General features: G+C 33.9%; 1 protein-coding gene across 2 annotated transcripts in view; it reads left to right on the plus strand.

The window, feature by feature from the left end:
• Positions 1-1,464: 1,464 nt before the first annotated feature.
• LOC149080175 (glutamate-gated chloride channel-like) overlaps positions 1,465-23,211 on the plus strand; it is a 261,050-nt gene continuing 239,303 nt past the window's right edge. The window contains exons 1-2 of one of the 2 annotated variants that reach the window (XM_089239210.1): positions 1,465-1,597; positions 8,808-8,902. The gene's annotated coding sequence lies outside the window, so the exon portion shown is untranslated. Of the gene's footprint in view, positions 1,598-1,862; positions 1,926-8,807; positions 8,903-23,211 lie in introns of those variants that run through there. The other variant, XM_089239211.1, reaches the window with a different exon arrangement.

Consider the following 23,211-nt stretch of genomic DNA (forward strand, 5'->3'; position numbering starts at 1 on the left):
AGAAAATAAAAATGATTTTAAATTGCTTATGTACCTATATATATAAATGTGAATATACATATCTCTTAAACAAACATCAAACTAAAAATATTTTTTTCACATATTATACCTATCTAATAAATAGTTAAATTGTGGCCTTTCTTTCTAACAATGAAAGCTAGGAACAAATGATTAAATTTTAATTTTAATTCATATCGTCAGTGTGAAAATCCATAGAAAATCCATTTTCATTCACATCATTCCAATTTATTTCATTCAATTTAATAAAAGAAGAGGATTTTTCACGAAAAGTAATAGATATCTGATACTGATTCGAATATTTTGTTTTAGAAAAAAATATTCACGAATATAAACATGAATGAAACTTTTATCTATTGATAAACAACTCAGAGATTTAAAAATGAATCAGTGAAGTAATGTAATGTAAGTAGTCTAATATGATACCACGATTTTTTTATACTTTTGTTACCACTCACTCCTCTTATATCGATCAACTTCTTCCATTTCATTTACATAGTTTGATTTTCGCTACAAAATATTTTATTCTACAGCGAGAGTGGTTGTGATAAAAAAATTCCAGATATCACTTTTCTCTATTATATATCATTGAATAATTTAACACAATTTTCAAAAAAAATAATTGTGCATATTTTTTTTCTATACAACATGGATATAAATTTTGCATTTTGTATATTATAAGTTCAAATTTCAATCTTCGAGAGTTGATCTGAAAATTGAAAATAATTTTAAATTTTGTTTTCTCTGTAGAATGCGCGTAATAACAAGATTGCGTAAATTACATTTTCCAGTATTATTTTTAAAAGATTTTTCAAAATTTATTTACAATTCTGTAAAATTACGTATAGATGATAAACTTTTAAAAACTCATAATAAGTTTATTATAAGTCATTAGTTTATTTTTTGACGAGCATTTTTGTAAACTCATAGAGTGGAGAGGATTTAAAAAATAACTTACCTTACTTTTGCAAAGTTTGAATAGTTATAACTTTTTTGTTGGAGCGCCAGTCGTAAAATGTTCGAAGAATATGGTAAACCTGGAACTAAGTTGAGCGCACGCATGCGACGATGAGAAGACGCCAAAGCACGCGTTGGGCATCGGCTGTGGCCCGGTGTTTTTGGCCCGTCGAAAACTTGATTTTCGCTCCTCCGGTCGTACTTGCGGAGAAGGCGGGTAAAGTAACAGGCCTTGCCTTCGTTGATGCAAAAGGCGCCGGTAAGGCCAAAATTGTCTTTTCAAAAGCATCCCATGCGTTTTAGCGCCATAATGCGCAGTGGATGTTTCACGCACATTCTGATACTCGTACTTTGGGAGAAAAGAGCGAGGGCCATCGATCGCCGAGTGTGGTACTGCCCATCCGCCACCCTCTCTCCAGGACGCAGGAAACGCGATTGGTCCAGATACCAAGGAGTTGGAGCACCCGTATGCGAGATGCCAAAGCGGCGACCGTCTCTGACCAGATCGTCCAGTACTGCACTTGCCCTCCCGACTTGCGTGTTGTGCTCCAAACACCAGACCAAGTTCTTCAGCCACATTTTTATTGATAATCTCTGTCATTTGTTCCAGCATATCAGGGAGGTAAGACAGTATTCTTTTGCCGTTCATTATGCTAAGGTTTTCTTGAATTGTGCCTAATACCAGCGATAGTTATCTTTTTTTTTGTTCGTTGCATCTCTCGCACACCTTCCCATTCCCCCATTGAAGTTATGCCTGCGCCTGGATCTGGCTATCGGGCAAAGCGCCTGTTTATGCAGTGAAACAGGGTGTATAGGATTACGCTTGCGCTGTTATGCTTGACATCCTCCGACCGGTTGATGCGAAGAAGCTATTACCCGCTCTGTGTGGGATAGCTTCAGAAGTTTTGCAACAGTCGCACGTCACTTTGGTCAACAATCTGGTCGTCCAGGTAGATCTTGAAATTTCTATGTAATTTCTATTGGTTCCGTTCGCGCTTTCTGCGCTTCTTTCTCACTGCATGTAAACATATTTTCCTCCTAAGCCTAGAAATGAGAAGAAAAAGAAAACGTTTATTAATAAAATTATAAAAGTATAAAGTTTATCACGTGTACTCAATGCTTATTAGCTATATGTATTTATTGAGAAAATAATTAAATTCTTAACGTAAAAATTTTACAAACGTTCTGGAAAACATTTTTATTGAAATATTCGGTAACGAATCTCAGTAATTGAATCTTGAAAAATATTCATACCAGAATTTGCATATACGTATTTTTTATGAAAATTCATATTTATTCAAAACTTATATATTGACGAATGCAATTGATTGAATTATAAATTTTTATGATTAATCCCGCTAGCATTCACGTATCTAACAATGACGATATAAAAAATAACACAATAATTTGCCAAGATCAAATTTTCAAAGTATGTGACAGTTCATAAATATATTGCGTATCCTTTTCGCAATATTTTAATGCTCAAAACACACGTTTTAATAAAATAAAAGATGAATAAATCGCTATGTTGAAATTATAGAATGGAAATCTAAGTTATGTAAAGTAAAGAATATTTTTGTTTATGACATGGATAAAACTGTCGAAACAATGAAGTAAAACCAAATAAGGGAAATTAAAAAAAAAAAACCTATTTACGCAAACTTCAATAATGAGCTGCAGTAAAAATCTGTGAAGTTCAAAAAAAGTCTGCGAACATATCATATTATCTTCTATCTCATTTCTGGTAAAGAAGAATATAATAAAGGTTATTGAATGATGTATTTATTGAAATACAAAGAGTAGTAAAACATATATAAAAATAAAATCACAGCAATTTTTTTTGTCTGGACCCGCGTTTACTTTTACTGCCTAAATTGCAAAAAAAAACCCCGTATTTATTCATTTTTCTGAACATATCTGATTACGTGTGCGCTTAGAGAAGCAACAATGCATGACCAGGGTGTCACAAACCGCTGTGGCTTCCTCTAATTATGTGAAGAAAAATCAAAGTATCATATATATATATATATATATATATGTATTTTATAATAATTATATATCATATAATAATATGCTGATAAAAATGATCTCTTCTTAAATCAAATGATCAGGTGATATATCAGCAAGCATTGCATCGAAACCCAAACTACTTTATAACTCTTAGAAAGGTCTATTCGCACTGTGAAATATTAGCTGGTCACTGCTAAGTTGAATTTTCATTGTTGTTGTAGATACACACATATTTTGTGTATGGATTTCAATTGAATCTCTCATATTTTAGAATTCAGTCAAAATTCAGAAACACCGCAACGCATTGCAATATGCTAATTTTACTGGGACGCACTGTGTATAGTGGTATCCGTATATCTTAATAGAGATATTCATGTGTATCACAGTACTTGTTTCAAGAGCTTGATTCTGTGTTGGGTTTCAGGTCACATGTTTTATAAGGAATTTCATGTGATTACCCCGTCCATTAAATTTCTGACTATTGTACTAAAAATATATTTTCTATCAATAAGTGTTTTAAAAATCATTTCTCCTTTTCAGATTTATTTATTTTTTAATTTTGTTTAATAAAATATTATTGGATTATTTTACTACATCGAAAACATTTCAATCTAAAAGTTATATTGAAATTCATGAAGATCACTGATGTAAATGGAACGGATGCAAGTCCCCCAATGATCCCATTTTTTTTATTTTAGTTAGCATTGAATATAAACTTAAGGCAAAGCTTTGAATGTTGCGGAACTGGGGGAAAGAAAACACAGGAAAGTGGAAGGAACTGCACACACACACATCTCCCACTAATCCATTGTGATTAGCGGTAAACAGGCCATGAACATAATAGCCGCCCTTTCCTTCTATGAAGAGCGTGAGGCCTAGGGAGATCTGACAGCTCACTAGATAGAAGGATTTATGGCAAGGGATAGAAGCGAATCCCTCTATCGCTGTATCAACGGTGAAACCATGGCCTTGCCGCACACGGTGAATCATTGCCCTCCTCTGCTTTTCCCAATAAACTACGGGAGGCACTTGTTCCCATACATATGCATTCGTCAGACGCCGGAGGGTGGGGTCCGTGAACGGGAAGCCGATGGGAGAATGTTAGGTCAAGTTCCGTGGTGAACTGCGATCTAACAGGGATTGTGAGTGTGGCATTCTATACAAGGGTAGAGTGGAATGAGCCATAGCGAAGAAGGGCATTTAATGCGTTTCCCCTACTGTTCTGTGATGCCACATTTGTGCAAATGGGTGAGATGCGTGATAGATTTCACCAAAGTAGCATTATATGGATGAGAGTGTCTTACTATGAGAGAGTATTCGGACAGAACTCACCAAACTATTATCTCTGTACTTACAATGTCTGTGATTCACTGACAGGAAATCGGTATCAGAATCAAATGGTTGAAGTATCTTCAACCCTCATAATTACAGAAGAGCTATCGTCGTGAACATCAGTTGAAAATTTTCTTCTATTAATTTTTCCCGATAGGAATATTCAAGAAATATTAACTCATCTATCCTTTTAACTCCTTACCATTATTATGTAATGTAAGTGGAAAATAACTAAAGTGGACCAATATCTACAATAATAAATACTGCTTATTCGATTTCGAAGTTAGGCGACCTTCTCTGAAAAACTCACATTTCTGAAATTCAAGCATCAGTACGGAATTGTTATGGCCATAGTAGAGATTAAGAAGTGATAATCCGTAAGAATTGTTTCATTCGATAAGAACACCATGTATAATGGAACTACACTGATATTTGAGAGGCTTCATCACGGCAGATGAAAACTCTGCCGTGATTTAGAAATGAAATCTCAGGGCTTGAGATGTCAATATTATCCCTGAGTTTTGCTGAGGTCACAATTTTTTATCAGAAATCTAAGGTTGTTGTCAGTCTTAAAAAATCGTATAACACAATACTCATTAATAACAATTCATCTGTTATCGAAAGTCAATTAATTCCCATTTTTTTGTGAAATATGTTTTCTTGCCTCAAAACACAAGCAACTCATTTATTTCAATGGACCAGGGGGTTATTGAAACATTCAATGAGTTTGCACGTAACTTTCTTTGCAGAGATGTTAGGGAATACGGGATTTTAAAACGCCTGATATTGCAGTCACAAGGCAAGTTAAATTTCATGAAGTCATTGGAAAGTACCATAGCGATAGTACCATAGTAAGAAGAAAAAAAATACGTGTATTTCCTAAATTTCTGTCATAATTAATTAATATTTATATGTATTTGCAAAATCATGTCCTGACTCAGGTGGTTATCGTCGGCCTTTTATCAATTAGGGGCATTGCTATTTTCAAAATGTTTCGCAATGTTTATATGAACACATCATACCAAAGTCTCACAACCCGACCAACCTACCATCGTATCCTGAATTTCTTCCACCATTATTTAGAGGACAATAAACTACTCCTCTTTTCTGATTACACTCCCGATTTCACATTTCCCCATCTTATTTATGATGATCCATAAACTTTCACATCGAAACGGACAATTTAAAGAAAAACATCATACTTACTCATGAAAAATATAAGATAGCGACAAAAAATTTTCGTCAGTTTTTCCCAAGACTTCCATTCCTATTTTAGAAGTAAAATCGAAGATCTCGGGTGAAATAAATAAAGTTCCTATTTTTTGTGAAAGAAAAAGTTTGAAATCTGAATCAGATGTACTAATAGATACGACGATAAAATATTTATTCCAATTCAATGCTATCAATTATATAAATTGGTGTTTTCGAATTCAACACGAAATTGAGATCTTGATTCTGTATGAAGAACAGTTTCGGCTTTCTCGCATCACGTCTGGAGTAACGATGAAGCCAATATGCAGGTTTTGCTTTCGAGATTCATTCGTCGGAATATTTATTACAAATAATGGCAGATCAGCAAATACACATTTATATACATGAAAATAACCGTAGATATATAGGGAGAGCATAGCTAACACCACGCATCGAAAATTACTGGCGATTTGAGGCATGATATAATCATACTATGGTCCTAGAGGCATACTTCCAACTAAAAAACATACAAATAGCATGTAGACCTCAGATACGTCATTCACGGTGCAAGGGGTTGTATAGTTAATTGAAATATAAAAATTAACTTTTTATACGGGCACCCTGTCCTCAAAATCCCAATAAGAAAGTTGTTTCCTTGACTGCTCTGAGCCCGACAAAAACATTCCACATTTCTATATTCACTGTTATATTTGACAGCATAAATAACGGAAAGAAACTTTGTGCGTTGGTTTTACTGTTCTTTCCCAATTTTTCTCCAATATTTGGATTCAAATATCTCGATGAATATTGATCTTGGAAACGTGAAAAATTTTTGTTGGTGTGAGAAGAGACAGGACAATAACTATCCAACTGGATTTTTGAGCACAGTTAACTATACAAGCCCTTGCAATGCCTCTAGGATAAACGGTTCACCAGCAATTTGCAGCGCGTGCTGTTAGCTATGCACTCTGCACAATTCTAATAATTTGTTATATTTTCATGTTTAATGATGAAATTCACCGTGCGAGAATAGAAAAAAATTGCATAAGCTTTTCAAATTCGAATAATATACGAACTTCTACAGAAAAATTAGCATAAATATAGATTCCCCAGAAAAGAAAAGCGGTGAGAAATAATATGATATACTGTTGACGAATTCAAAAAAAGAAAGATGAATTGAAGAAAGGGTGATGAAAAAAAATTTTTTTGTAGTATTTGCGTCGTAACTGTGCAAAAATTCAAATTGTTTTAACTTTGTATATATCTCAAAAAATCCCTATCACTCGAATAAAATAACTATTTCATCATTTTAAATGGATATCAGCTTTTTTTTTTCTTGTTTCGTTTCATTAGTAGAAAGAATAAAGCTATCTTATTAAAGAGTCTCGTTGCAATGAAATATAAAATAATCGACGATAAATATTTTTAATCTCTTCAGTTTTAGGCATTAAAATATCACGTAAATATCGCAAAAAAACTCTCCTCTTATAATTCCATGTTTAGAATTATAGGACGCGGATGAAATGTTCAAATAGTCAAAACACTTTCGTATTTCGAAATGAATGGCTTCATCCTGTGTCAGTTCTTGTTAATCTCGATCATAATCTGCATGGAGATTTTGTCGCGTACGCGACAATTTTTTATTCGTTAATTTCCGTGCACTTCAATGGAAGAAAACAGTAGATTCACTAGAAAAATTCCTATTCACGAGGTGAGTAAATATTGCAGATAAATATTTTTATCTGCTTTGAACTTCGTAAGATTTTACAAGACTTCTTTACGGCATTTTATGATCAAAAGGACACAAATAACTATGCATTACATATACACACACATGTATTACATAGTTTACTCTTTTATATATTTACAATAGAGATTTGATTCCATTAAAGTCGTGATTTTTAATGACATTACCCCAAAATTTGAAACATTGTAGATTAAAATAATTAAAAAATATATGTCAATCAGGTATTTTATTAGTTATAACGATAAAATGATAGAATTGAAATACAATTATAACTTTTAATTTAAAAAGTAATTAAAAGAAACAAGAGGAGAATTAATTTGTGTTTTGCCTCTGAATGAGGGAAAACGTTGAGAAATACGCTATTTTATGATGAAACAGACTGGAATCAACCATCTAGTTTCTAATTTCCACCAGCAATCCAGTTTTTCAAAAATTAAGAGGTATCATCGATATATTTTGCTTTATTCACTCGCAATATCTTCAAATATGTATTAAAATTAACTACGACTATAATGTAAATGTTACTTCAACGTCTCGTCACATTATACAAATACGTACAAAAAAATGTGAATGTTATGCACTTGTTATTTTCTTGTCTATCTTAAATAGTATTAAATACAAATTGTTGAGATTTCTATATTGACCACGCAAAATGTACGGGCATTTTTCTAAAATGTACGGATTTTTCTTCAAATTTTTCCTGAATATTTTTCCCTTAAAATAGTGTAAGTATGAAAGAAAATAAAATAACATATTTTCCACAAAAATAATATTAGTCCTTCCAATGAATGTAAAAAATATGTAATTCGATCATATGATATGCATATACAGTGTACAGGGTGATTCCATAATTCCCCTTACCACTTTTTACTGGTGAATCGTTGATCCTAGAGGCATACTTTCAATTGGAAAAAGTATCCAAACAACGCATAACTTCAGATATGTCATTCATGTTGCAAGGGATTCTACATTTATTAAAATAAAAATAGCAACTTTCTATACGGATACCCTGTCCTAACAAACTTAGTTAATTCCCTGTCTTTCTTGAGGGCAACAAAAAAATCCACGTTTTCAAGTGCAATATTCGTTGAGATATTGGAATTCAAAAATCTGAGTAAAAAGTTGGGAAAACATAGCATAAACTATACAACAAGGCTTCTTTCCGTCATTTATGCTTTTCTTCTGAACTTCCAACTTTCTCCATTATTTGAATTCCAATACATCAAAGAACCTTACACTAGGAAACGTAGATTTTTTTTTTTTTGCCTGAAGAAATACAGGGCAATAAATTTCGAATTGAGTATTTTAGAACAGGGGCGTCCGTACAAAAAAGTTCTAATTTTAAATAACTATACATCCTCTTGCAACATGAATGACATATCTGAAGTCTACACGTTATTTATATACATTTTGTAATTGGAAGTATGCCTCTAGGATCAACGGTTCGTCAGTAAAACATGGCAAGGGGAATTATGGAATCTCCCTGTATATTTGATATGCTGACCGGGATATACTCATATATTATTAAAACGAGGTTCCATTTTGGTTTTAGGGCACTGTCAGCGGCTTCTTTCTGAAATCCTTGTCTTGGCTTCCGATCTACTCGTGAAATAAACAAAAGTTATCAAGGGTCCCCCACTCCAACAGGTAAGGCTCCATTTCTTTCGATATTCTTATCTTTAGATGGTTTTAGTAGAGAAAACAAACATTTCTTCATAAACTATCGCCTGCACCAAACGGAGGTAAGTATCAATTTTAATTTTCACAGAAACAGCCATTGTTTATCTCTAAACAATATCAAACATACATCTGATTGGTGCATCAGTACTGCATATGCAGATGCACCGTATGTGGACCAATTAATTTTATTGGAAATTTAACATACACTCAGAAATATCGTAGAATATATTGATATTATTTCAATAATGTTTTTTTTTCTAATTAAAAATGCAAATAATGTGATAGGGCGTCCCACATTGATCTTCAATTCATTCCCACACGTACCTAAAAATTCATTTTCACGGAAAGATGGTATGTTTTTAATCACCCAGCTACTCAGTAATGAAAACATATATTGACCATGAAGCACTATTATAGATTGAGCGAGAAATATATGATATTATAAACTGTAAATATCCATCTTACAATAATGACTGTGTTGAAACGTTTATTGAAAAATAGTTAAAAAACTATCAACTTTTCACTAACCAACTTCGAAATATTAACAACAAATGTATTTTTTGCGAGAAGAATATAATTATTCATAAATCCCAATCACTATGATTATACTATCACCAAATTATTTTTTATTAAATTCGGTATAGGATATGCATATCGATTGCTTGACCATATCATCTCAAATAAAAACGATTTAACCATTAGAAAATACGTTAGTTGTTATTACTAAATTTGTTTTGCAAAAAATATACGTTGTGCTTCACGGAGCGTGCCGAGTGGAATAAAAATTATGTGGCACATTCTAAAATTGATGTAAAATGTGCAAGATGAGCAATAAGTAGAGCGAAATGCACGGATGATAGTGGCACCTCCGTAAAAGCTTATAATTGGGTAAAATACAAAAATTTAAGTTTTACGTAGCTTCTATCAAAAAAAAAAATGTCTCAAAAAAAACCTCTTGCATAAAATCGGAAAAATTAATCAACGATATCCCGGTGAACTTTCATCCAAATGTCCCGGGGTAAGTTTCTTTCACAACTTTCGCTGATTAGCATATTTCTGATCGGAAACCATTATTATACAATTTTAAAATTCTTTCCAATTATAATTTACAGAGGTTCCACCACCAAAATCGACTTTGGTATATTTGCTGATATATTTATATATTTTACTTAAATTTCAGATACAAGCACTGAATTTTTTTTCCCGTCTGACCCTTTTTCATGATATACCTACCTTTTATATACGGGGTGATTATAAAAAAACTATCCCGACATATGGGCCCCTAACTATCATACCATTCACAGAAACTGAATGAAATTTCGGCATAAGGTATTTAAAGGTATGCGAAATATTTATTCAAAATAAAATATCATAAAATTAGAAAATAAGGGGAGGTTAAGATAAGTTAGTTTTCAAGTTCAACATTTTTTTCTTCTATATAAATAACAGCTGGACCTCGATATAACGATGCTCTGCGGACCAATAAAAACTGCCGTGGTTGGAACGGTTAACGTTACATCGAAAGGCAACACATTATACTAATACAAATCCAAGCACAAAGGCGACAACAGGCAAATTGTCCAACGAGGTGGCTGAAAAAAGATGCTCATAAATGGGTGGAAGATGCCATAATATAGGTGTCAAACATAACTAAAATACAGCAACCCAATAAAAAAGCATTTATATCTCGAAAGTAATTAATAATATATAATACACTGCCCATAAATAGGATTATGGTTGTCTTATCTAAGTACGGATAGCTTCCCGATTTATCCAATTATGTTTATCGTACTTCTTTTTAAACGTGTCAATTGTGATAGAATTTACGACCCCGGGAGGTAAGCTATTCCATTTATTGACAACCTTATTAGATAAAAAGTCCCTTCTGTACCACAACCTGAATTTGTCCCTTACTAAACAATACTGTTGCCCCTTTGTCGGAGCAGTTGATTGACGGTGTATTAATAACTCATGCTCCATCCTAACTATCCCGTTGAAAATTTTGAAAACTTCGATCCTATCCCCCGACACCTGCGTTCTCCCAATGTAAACATATTCAAGAAATCAAGTCTGTCTTCATAGCTCAATGCTTGTGTGACAACACGAACACGCGTATCTCTTCTCTGCACCCCTCATCAGTCTATGTTTCTTTGTAGGTATGATGGCATTATGATCACGAGCTTTCAAATTTGTGTTGTTGTTGACATGTTTCCTAAATCGGGGTGCTGTGCATACTCCAAGAAATGAGCTTTCAAGTACATATCCACCACAAAAATTAGAATGTCTAAGTTGATCAAAAAAATCTAGTCATGTTATGCCATAGTAATAGGATTTACCTCATCATATAGGTATTTCCTGTGTACTGCACAGAAAACAGCAATATCGATAGGTATGTTAACGTTTCCTGTGATAAGATGGGGAAAAGTACTGATATTATTCAATCTCGGGAGTGTAAAAACCGGTCACAAGTTTAGAAATGTATAGAAAGTGATTTTGAGCGAGATTGAAAAAATAACATTGTAGTTTTTTTAGTTGAAAATCTCTGCGCCAAGCACCTATCGTTATAGAGTGATTTATCGTAATAAAGAAGTAGGGGATCGTTGCATCGTGAGGAGTTCAAAATTAGACAATAGACAATTTCAAACAAGATATGAAAAAATATTGTAAAGAGATTTATTATTCTATCGGCTAACGTTGTAGCGAGGTTTCCCTATATTTAAAAAATTCAGTATGTGGATACTTTATTTTTTATATTTATATATATTACTTGCTTATATTTTATATCACGTTTTTATTTGAATGTATGAATGGGAATAACAAACAAAATCGTTGGATAGTTAAGCTGCCATTCATCAGGGCATAACAAATTCCATAAAATAACGTGACAACCTGTAGTCATATTCAATGAATATCTAACCGTCATATATTGCGTGACAAAAATCACTTGGCTTCACAGATCGTTTCATCCAGGTTATTTCTTCTCCTTTGGAACTTTTTCAGCACATTCACCTTTTTACGTTCTTCTTAACGTTACGGAATCCACGGAACAAACGCATTAGGATAAAAAAAAAGCATGGTACCCTCGCGTGAGATTGTTTTCTTTTTCACACATTCCCTCTTTTTTTTCACTTATGTTCAAGTCGTAAATATAACGTACACTATCCCGTCGATATATTTTTCCCTTTCGTACATTTTATTTCTGTTTTACGAGAATCTATACTGCGTTTAGATCGTATGTTCTTTGTAAAACGTAATTGGTATCCCTAACTTCTAAAAATGTTTTGGAAGGATCGAACCTCATGAAGATGATGTCAAAGAGAAGTAAAAAATATTTCGTACCAACCGGATTTTGTATTTACCAACATAACGGTGATTTTGAATTTGAAAAATAGTTCTTATAAAACACCAGTGTCGCGTGGTAACGTCCAAATCCCGGAAGGGGTTTTGGACCTGGCCCTGTCTGAAAGAGCAGCGGTGCACAAGTTTTTTAGTTTGTGGGCAAGATATGACCCGTATTTTACGGCGCATTCCCGTGATTTACATTATATTATATTTTATCATGTATATATAGTCTTTAGTTTTTGTGATTGCATTTTTAATTTGGTTGCTGTATTTTAAAAGCATATGACATCCATATTTGTTTTGGGCATCTTTTTCGTAGCCATCTAGTTGGGCAGTTTGCTTGTTTTCATCCTATATCTGCATTTGTATTTGTATTTGATTTTAGCAACATGTCCCTCTGTAAGTATGGTCTCCAAAACTTGACGATATACTTCAATCCAAGACGAACTATGTCCCGGAAAAGTGGGAGGATAACTTTAGAAGAACGCGAAGATACCTTTTTGAGAATGAAACCGAGCATTCTATTCGATTTTTTTACCTGCGCTGAACAATGTTTAAAAATCCTAAGTAGCTCATCAATAAGAATACCCAGATCCGTGATCCTAGTTGCATCCAGAATGTTTGGTTGTTCGAACCAAAATGAGCGACGACCATTCACTTGTCAACGCTGAAAGACATGCTCCATTCATTTTCCCACGCTGCAATCATGTTTAAGTTGGTCTGGAGCAACTTCCTATCGCTTTGATTCCGTTCTACCCCGATTAGCTTCACGTCATCTGCCGATATGCTAACAATCCCATCGATACCCTGATCGAGTTTATCGATAAAAAGGGAAAAAATATATGGATCCAATTACACTTCCTTAAGGAACTCCACTTGTGACGCCTGTCCAATCAGAGAATTCCCCGTTCACCATAAGGCGTAGTGACATATCTCTGAACCACGAATCTATCCATAAAGGTGCCCCCAATCCCAATCTCGTGTAAACGCTTCAAGAGTTTACAATATTGGAGCCGATCAAAATGGTTCTGAAAATCCAAATAAACAACATTGACATTTTTGTCTTTACTCAAAGCATTAGTCATATGATCATAGAAGCAAAGAAGGTTCCTTACAAATACAAGGCCACAACAGGCAAAATGACCAACGAGGAACGTACACATGGCTTCCCCTTTCTGATTATTCCCCATCCTGATTATTCGACAATACGTTATTTTCATTGACCCATTTCACCAATTGACTTGTGACAATAATTAACAAAATTTTCGAGAGGGAGTTCGTCAAACTCACTGGACGATAATTGAACAAAGCTGTACTACCCTTTTAAATATCGGAACTACATTAGCAAGATTCCAATCCCTTGGGACGATACCCTCAGCAACACTACTCCTGTAAATCTGTGCAGCTGACCCCAACAATTCATTAGCACATTTCCTGACGACTCTAGGATAGATATCATCTGATCCTGGCGCTTTGCCTGTACATATACTTTTTAGGACTTCCACATCTTCCACTTGAATTTCATCGAGGATTTGAGAACTTTTTCACCCCATACCACATCGGTACTTAGTATATCGCCTTAAAAATGAAAGACTGACGCGAAAAAGTCATTGAAAACACTACATATACTTGCATTGTTCTCTACTCCTTGCCGCATTTTACAGGTGAATCGTTGATCCTGTAGAACAGTGATTCCCAACGTGGGCGTTAACGCCCCCTGGGGGCTATGGAATGTTCCAGGGGGGCGGTAGAAGCTACGGGTATAGCATAAGATTTTATGGGTTAGATTGCGTTGGGGGGCACTGCGAGAAAAAAAATTCTGAAGAAGGGGGCGATGGGACAAAAAGGGTTGGGAAACTAAGCTCTAGAAGCATACTTCCAGTTAAAAAAAGAATTATCCAAATAACGTGTAGAACTCAGATTCGTCATTCATGTTGCAAGGGGTTGTACAGTTATTAAAATAAAAATTAACGTTTTATACGGCCACCCTGTCCTCGAAAATCCAATTAGAAAGTTGCTGCCCTGTGTCTCTTCAGGCCAACAAAAAAATTTTCCCCTTTTTTAGTGCAATATTTTCAGAGATCAAAAAGATTGCAAATGAAAAATCGGAGAAAAATTGGGGAAGAACAAAAAAAATTAACAGACAACGCTTCTTTTTATTATTTTTATGCTATTAGTTCCCGATTTTCCTCCGATTTTTTTTTTTTGTAATACACTATGTCTGCGAATATTGCACTTGAAAACATTTAAATTTTTTCATTGGCTTCAGGAGAAACAGGAAAACTTCTTTGTAATTGGATTTTTCAGGACAGGGTTACCGTATAAAAAGTTATTATTTTTTATTTTAATAAATAGAAAACCTCCTTGCAACATGTATGACGTATATCTGAGTTATACATGTTATTTTGATATTTTTTTCTAATTGGAAGTATGCTTCTAGGATCAACGGTTCGCCAGTGAAATTCGACAAGGGGAATCAAGTAATACCCCTGTATGTATCGTTATATGTGGTACTTTTCTACCATAACACCTTTCTCGGGGCAGAGATTGTGCACCTCATACATCAGGCTGGCCATTTGTTGCGTCATTTTTGATCAAAAGTGTGACGTAAGTACATATTATCGATATAGCCAATCGCTGTTCCCTATCTTGCTTTTCTTTCACGAATTACGAGGCATCACTTGGAGCAGCAAACCTGCTATTAGTTCAAAAATAGATGACGAGTCCGCTTGTCTTTATGAGAACCTTAAATGATACGTGCAAAGCACGCATTTTCTATTTGTTGATCACGAGCCTTGTGGTGCTCACTGATATATCCAGGAATATTTGGTGCTTATGCCCGACTCACGAGATATTAATGGACTCCAAAATTGAATAGGCCATGAAAATTCCATTCGAAAACTAGGACCATGCTAATATAAGTCTTCCCACATCGCAAAATATGAAAAGAAATATCAATTGTAAAGTAGAGCATCAAGTAGATTCGACATCAAGAATGGAAAACGAAATGTCACTTGTAATTGTAAAGCATCTTATACCCAAGGCTTATTTCTAAGAAAAAGTTTCGAATTGAAAAATTTGAATTTTCTTAGGTAAAATTGATTTTTATCTTAAACGAAGATCGGGATTTAATGTTCATATCAAATGAAGATGTTTTACTTTACTTTCATAGCTGATTTTCGATTCATAGCTGATTTTAAAATGGTTCAAAATTGAACTTAGAACGTCATAGCACACACTAGGGATTTTTTAGCAAAAAGTAAATGTGCGAAATAAAATTAATAAAACATTTTTTTGGTGAAAACGGGATGTTTTGGAAAAGAATAATATTATTTTCTTATTTTCGTAAATTTCTCAATATTAAAGCGCGTATTAAACTTTGTTCCGATACGATAATAAATTTTCTATCCATCTTATACTGATAGCAACTCTCAATATGGTTCGCAGAATAATTCAGAAGCTAAAATTATCACAAGAGACCTTTTCGCTGGAGGGATGTGTAAATGCCACTCCGGATACAAGCTTATTCATTTGGCTTGTGGCTTTCCTGTTGTATCTCTCATCCTCGTACCGACTGGATAGGATTATCTCGTAAGCGAATATAACCATCAGCATCGTATACGAACCCTCAGTGTTAGACAGACGACGCATGGGGTAGCGACATGTTTACGATGAAATAACTCAATTTCGAGGTACTTTCCTGCCTTGCATTTAATGGTTACGAAGTAGTGCCTCACTACGTTGCTACAAGATCTTAATTCTATTAATAAAACGTAAAAATGAAAGGATGTACTTTTGCGCTCCATCTCTATTAAATAAATAACTAGAAAGGGTAGGCCAAATTGCACCACAATTTTAATCTGCTTAGGTAAGAAAGATCAAACTTAGGTTAGAGAAATTATTACAGATCTTTATAAAACAATTAAACAATGATGAATGCATAGAAATACGATATAAGTAGCATAAATATATTTGAGAAACGTACCATAAACATCATATTCTCACGAAAACGCATCGAGTATTCAACTTTGCATATTGAAAGGAAGTTTTTTCTAATGAATGTATATATGCAGTGTTTATACAGGTGCATAGCTAACAGCAAGTACCTCAAATTACTGGGAGACCAATGATCCTAGAGGCATTCTTTCAATTAGAAAATTGAAAAAGTAAAACTCGTTTTTTACCCCCCATTCATATAATGTTTATTCCCAACTTATCTTCATTTTTTTAATTCACATGTCTCAGCGAATATTGCGCTTAGAAACGTGGATTTTTTTGTTGGCCTCAGAAGAGACAGGGTAACAAGTTTTAATTGGGTTTTTGAGCACTGGGTGTCCGTATAAAAAGTTATTTTTTTATTTTAATTACTATACAATTCCTTTCAATATTAAAATGACTTACCCCAGTTTCACACGTATTTAGATACCTTCTCTAATTGGTAGTGTGTCTCTCTCTAGAATAAACGGTTCGCCAGTAATGTGTGGCGCGTGCTGTTAGCTATGCAGCCGGTAAGTAGTGCACTGCCCTTATTTTAAGTGAAGGTTTCACTGAGCCCGGTAGCCCAGGTCGATAAGATATTCGCCTAAAGTACCAAAGGATGTTTAGAGGTGTCGCGAGTTCGATACCCGGTTCGTCCTTGTCAGAAAACTTTCCTTACGCAGGGATGAAATGGCGACATGACGGCAGAAATAATTGCTACCGCAGGGTGCCCCTCCATCAATGGGTTAGCGCACCCACTCCTCGACGAGTATAAAAAACATGCTTGCCGTTCGGAATCGGCAATAAATTGTAGGCCCTGGTCTAATTAGCCTTCGTGTGCAGAAATTGACCGGGTTGCGACAAAAATGAGCAATGAAGGTTTCACTGATAGCCAGGAAAAACCAAACAAGGGCCGTATCAGGGGTAAACTACTAAAACTTTGCAACGGTTTTAGTTATTTGGGGGATGGCCTATTCTTCTTGTATTACTCAATACAGTGGAACATCCCTTAAAGGACATTCCCCATTAGCGGACACTTTTCTGATCCCCGGTCCCGAGGAATAGGGCTTAAATCACTCCCCGTTAGCGCACACTCTTGATAGCAGCCAGTAAAATCAGGCAAACTAATTTTTTTCCAAACTCTAATTTGTGGATTTTTGTTCGCAAATCAATAATTCATCATATTCAATGGTGATTATGTATAATCCCAAGCTAGTATTGGTAAATATGATAATCCTATATAAATAAATAATCCTAGATAAATCCTAAATAAATAACATGTTGATACGTCTGAAGAAAGCAAACATAACTGATAATATTGTTATGAATGTTTTTATCTTCTTTATACTTATTTCAGTTTAATTTAATTTTTATTGCAAAATGTGTGTAATGCACGGGTATGTATGTATGTATATATATACATATATATATGTATGTATATATATACATATATATATATATATATATATATATATATATATATATATATACACCATGTACGGGTAAAAACGATTAATTGGTTTAATGAAGAGAAGAAAGTTTATAGATTTTTCTATATCAGACTTTCCAACTTTATTTGGAAATTATGCATAATCGCCGGTAAAAGTGATAAATGTAGTGAAATTTAATCAAACTTTCTTTATATCGAGACGATTGATCATTATGCATAAGCATCGGTGTATCACTTTTACACACAGTAACATATAGGAACCAATTGCGACCGAAGCAATCGTCATATAAATGTGTAAGTCGTATAAACGAGATAGCACATTATATCGTACCTCCCCAATAGCGGACAAAAGTTTTGGTCCCATGGGTATTATCGAGAGGTTCCAACTGCATAAGCATTAATATTTTCTACTTTTATTGCACATGTTTGCACATGTATAATTGAAACTGCAAATGAAACTAATTAATTTTAATTACAAATCGTAATTTAAAACTTTGGTACATGGTTTCATTCCCGAATATATTTATAGCTGTTTTTAATAACACGTAATTTCAAATGCGTGTGTTCATAAAAAGTAAATTTGATCTTATCTTCGGGTTCATAAGATGACGTAGATTGGTTGATTGCCCACATTATACAGATTTTTCTCGAAACTCTTTACAACATAAATATACTTATTTTTGGAAATTCACGTCTCTCGGATGTATGCAGCGAGTCTTACATTAAATTTTTATTCACATTAATGAAGGCCTTCCAACAGGTCTTTTGAAATAATTTTTATTCGAGTCATTCGATCCTTCGTGAAAAGTATTTTTAATAAATGGAAAATCAAGTTACAATTATTTTAGTGATTTCACTAAATTATAGTTTACAACAAAAAAAAGTACATTAAATATCTTCGTTATTTCGAAAAGAGGAAATTCGATTTATAATGAATGGCTTCATTATTGAAACTAAACGTATTGAAAGAAAGAAAATGATATTTATGTGTTATACGCAAAAAACATACTTGATCATTCCCATCAAAAGCTTCCCCAGCTGGAAGAGAAAGAAAAATTGAATGAAAATAAATAGATCAAATAAAATATAAATTATTTTAAAGATTCTTCCAGTTATCAATTTTTAAAAAGCTAAAATAAAATTGAATATGAATAGGCAGCAATCACTAATACCAAATTTCTGGAATTCACTCGATTTTGCGAGCAATTCCTGCAGTTTTATGCCTCATTAAATCATATATAAAACCTATACAACATTTTATTTTCACTATCCGGTTACAGTTATTTTTCCTGAACTTTGAAATTTGAACTCAAAGTTTTGTTTTATTTTTGTCTCATTAAGTGAGTCAAAATGTACTTTATGATATTTGTTGAAAAGAATTGCAGTTGTTTCTTGGCATCGATATATATATATTGAAATAATACAAAAATTCACAATACTCAAATGTCTTGATCGAGATGCTTCGACTAGAAACTGAAAAGTGGTCAATGAAATTTGTTGTTAACAATTTCTTTGTTGTATGTTCTTTATTCGATTGTTTTTTTGTTGAATTAAATTTGTTGTTGAATATAGTATTTACGATGAAAAAAAAACGGTAGTTAGGGATAACAAAACCGCGTTTTGAATTCTAGACTGGCGTTGCATCCATGGACGTTTAAGTGCCGTTGCCCTTATATGTATACCAATTTTTCATTCATTCATTTTTGTATCCACGAAAAGCTGGCCGAAAGCCAAACAATGACGCCCGTGCACTTCACCGTGTCCTCCTGAAAACACCAATGAAGTAAAATACCAGAGCAAAAATATTTGCGTTAAAGTAGGCCACGGACACGATAACTTGGCCATAAAAATCGATATCGTCAATGTTTAATCCACTAATACGTTTCTGACCTGATGCTACTAAAGGTGAAGTTCATCTTTTGTTAGTGTTAAAGAGTAGAAAGTCCAAAGAATGAGTAAGCTTTATGAAAAGTTCATATTGGGCAAATAGTGAGATTGTAGTGAGTACTTTTAGAAGTTCGTAAACATTACAGAAACTCAGAGCAGATCAGCTAGTATTTTTGCACTATCCTTACGTGCACAGACTTTTATGAATTTTATTTTGACAAAACTCACGATTCTACTGTGAATAAATATTCATCAAATAATTCATTAAAATCATTCATTAATATACAAAGTACTTGAAAAATCCTTTTTACCGGAATAACTCGTGAACCATTGATGCAGATTTGCCCAAAATCAGATAGGGGAAAGATTGGTAAAAGTAAGCAGTGTCGGGTAAGAATACGTAAACTTTTTTTTTTTTGCTATTTGCAGCAGTGCATGTCACAGCGACTATGACTAAGTTAATACGTGTATTTTGAAGTGTCCCAAGAAATCACCATTATTGAGAACCTCTTGATGTTCCCAATTTCTTAAGTTAAATGTGTGTTCATATTAATATTTAATTTTTTTTTGCGAAGGGCTCTGAATTTTTTTACAAATGCAATAAAAAGATGAAAGCTTTCTAGGTGCCACCTTCAGAGGAAAAATAGGTTTGTAGAAGTCAAAATTCATGGTCATAATGACGTGTGACTTGTACAGACGTATTTTTCCACTGAGCTAGTTTGAGTTAAGATTTCGTAACCAACCCAAGTGGAGTCTCCGGTTAACGTGATGTAATGGTTATATTTTTTCCTTTGGAGATGGTACCCATAGTGTGCCGAAATGCATTAAAAATTTTGTAAGGAGTTTCTTTCCTTTATTTGCTTTTTTGTTGTTCTCTTATATGATTAGGGCAAAGAATGATTTATTATTCCAACCGTTTGACTTACAAGAAAAGGGTCTCAAGTTGTTGTCTTCAAAAAGTTATGAATCTCACCCAGAAACGTATAAAAACCAAACAAAAAAAATAGCGTATTAATGCAACTATTCAAGCCGCAAAAATATTAATATTCACAACAGTCGGCTACTTATCGACTCTCGCGCTCCTTAGAAATATCTATTGAAAAAACTTCTTTTCAATTTATTTTTCTCTTCTTTCCGTCCTCCTCCTAAAAGCTAGTTCTCTTTCTTTTTCCTCCTCCGTCTCTTTGTTTCTCTGTATGGTCTCTGCACCTGATCATGCTACTGCTATTGTTCCAATCACGTCAAACTAATACTCTCGAATATTTACAAGTTATTAGTACTGTACCCAATAATTTGAATCTAAGTACAATGTACATCACAGGTGTCGCATTTAAATGCACTTTGCTCATTTTTTAGTCAGCAATTCTTCCAGTTACAAAGGAAACTATTTTTTCCGAAGATTGTGTGTCGGGTAATATGGAATATAATGAGTATCATCTGAGTTTGAATAGCATCTCTTCAAAATGGAAAGTTTAGGAACACAGAAGAGGGGGTCTAGGACTATGACGCGTCCGCTTCATCAACTACAAAAATAAACAATTAACTTTTAATTTTTTATTGTCGTAGACTCATTAAATATTGCTTTTCATCAATTTGAATTTTGAACCCCTTATTCCGTATTACCCGACTACATCATGTTTTTCCCTAAACACGATTTTTTAGATTTCTTTTCAGACGTGATATATACATATATATATTACCCGCACTTTTTCTATAACTATAGAGACTGAGGGAACAAGTGAAAAGTTAGATTTTGCAATTAAAAAACAATAATTTTGTTCCCATAAAAGTGTCATATAACATGAAAATACTTACTTCATTAAAACATTTTTGCAATTAGATGTTTTTGTCTATGACCAACGGTTGAGAAGAAGAAGGTCAGATAAGGAGTTCCTGCACACGCTTTATATTGCAATGCATCTAGATCATGGATTTCCAACTGGTGTTCTGTGACAGCTTTAAACACCTATTTTATGCACTAGTTTGAACGTTCTTTCATCATATTTCCTTATTTGTAGGTATGTATTTAATCCCGAATTATTTTGAGCTCACGTGCTCAGGCATAAAATAACGTTCTCTTTCGACACGTGTGGAAATTCCCGAGTCCATGACAATCCAGGTGTAAAGAAACCACGGCCACCTACATTATCATATTTTACGTAGCACCTCATTAACAAAAATTTAATCACGCCATCACTAATTTGACGGAAGTCATCGCGTGTTTCATTAATTTTTCTGATTACGACGACGTAATTAGAGCCAAGGGGCTGGTTATATCTACGTTACAGGATATACGTATGTTGCAGCAAACTGTCAACTTTGACTTTTTTGTCGAACGTCTCATGTAAGACATCAAAAATGCTAATAACCACCACACATCGTGGGAAAGTTAACAGTGCAGAATAAATGTGAATTGTCTTTTTTCAACGTAAGAAAGATATTTTTTTAGAAACGTATATCATCCCCTCTATATAAAAAGAATAAACAATTTAATTTTTTATTCTTTTTATATCGAATTTTATCGATTTTTAACATTCGAATGAAATGACTCAAAAAATTTCAGAAAGAGAATTGCAGGTACATCTGCAAAAATATTTCGAGGTGTACATGAGTTAATCGGGCTCAAGAGGGAGTAATTCTGATCATGATTGGTGCCGAAATTCAGCTCACGACGAGGCTGTTTTATGTTAGCCCGTGTATTCATATTAAAGAAAATATTCTTTATCAGAATCCATATTCGTTAGCCAAGGGAAAAAAAAACCACGAAAAAAATCCTCGTTAGCCGAAAAATTCGTAAGTCGAGGCGTTCGTTAGCCGAGATATCATTTTATTTGTTTTTATTTCGCTAAAATAATGTGGAGAAAAATGTTCATCCAAAATTATGCGGTGGTTTTGTATCGTGCGTTGGCATCTATTGCAGGATTATAATTTAAAATGGATTATATCTACTAAGTAAATCATACATTTAAGCGAAATATTTGTCACGTATCAATTCGTAAATTCATTAGTTGAGAGAAATGGAAATTTGTGTGTGGAAAATCAGAAGCAGGAAAAAAAATGAAGAGGGATTTCATTTTTCCGAGAATGTAAGAGATTCGTAAAAGAGCATAGAAGAGATGGAGCGTGTGCTTCTAATCTGATTTCCAGTCGTAAGGGGAAATCGGAAAAACAGAGGCATCTTTCCGAGAAAACTACTTCCATTTCTGAAAGAAAAAGCAGTGAAAGGGGCGGCTAGCATTTAGATATTTCAGTTTGAAGAGGTGACCAAATAATGCTGCATCGAAGTAAAGCGCAAATAAGGCATTGAAGAAATGGAAAAGGGAGGGCCTGAAACAGGAAATAACAAAGATTGTGTAGGGAAAGCTGCTTCCATCTTTTCGGTCTTTATTTCATTTATTTATTTTATTTATTTATTTATTATTATTATTTTTTTTTTTTTTTTTTGCTATTTGGAAATGTGTTGAGGGTTTGGTGCTGTGTTGAGAGCAAAAAGGAAGAGAGAGCGAGAGAAAACCCCTACTAATCGTTCTTCAAGGATAGTCTCTCCTACCCCGAAATTGGATTTTCCCGTACTTGCTAAAAGCTCCAGCGCCGGAATTTGTGTCGTCCTTCATTGCTT

This window comes from Pholcus phalangioides, unplaced genomic scaffold (genome assembly GCF_987345545.1).
Source record: "Pholcus phalangioides strain wild (caught in Gottingen) unplaced genomic scaffold, Ppha-v1.0 ptg000011l_1, whole genome shotgun sequence".
NCBI classification, from domain to species: Eukaryota; Metazoa; Arthropoda; class Arachnida; order Araneae; family Pholcidae; genus Pholcus; species Pholcus phalangioides.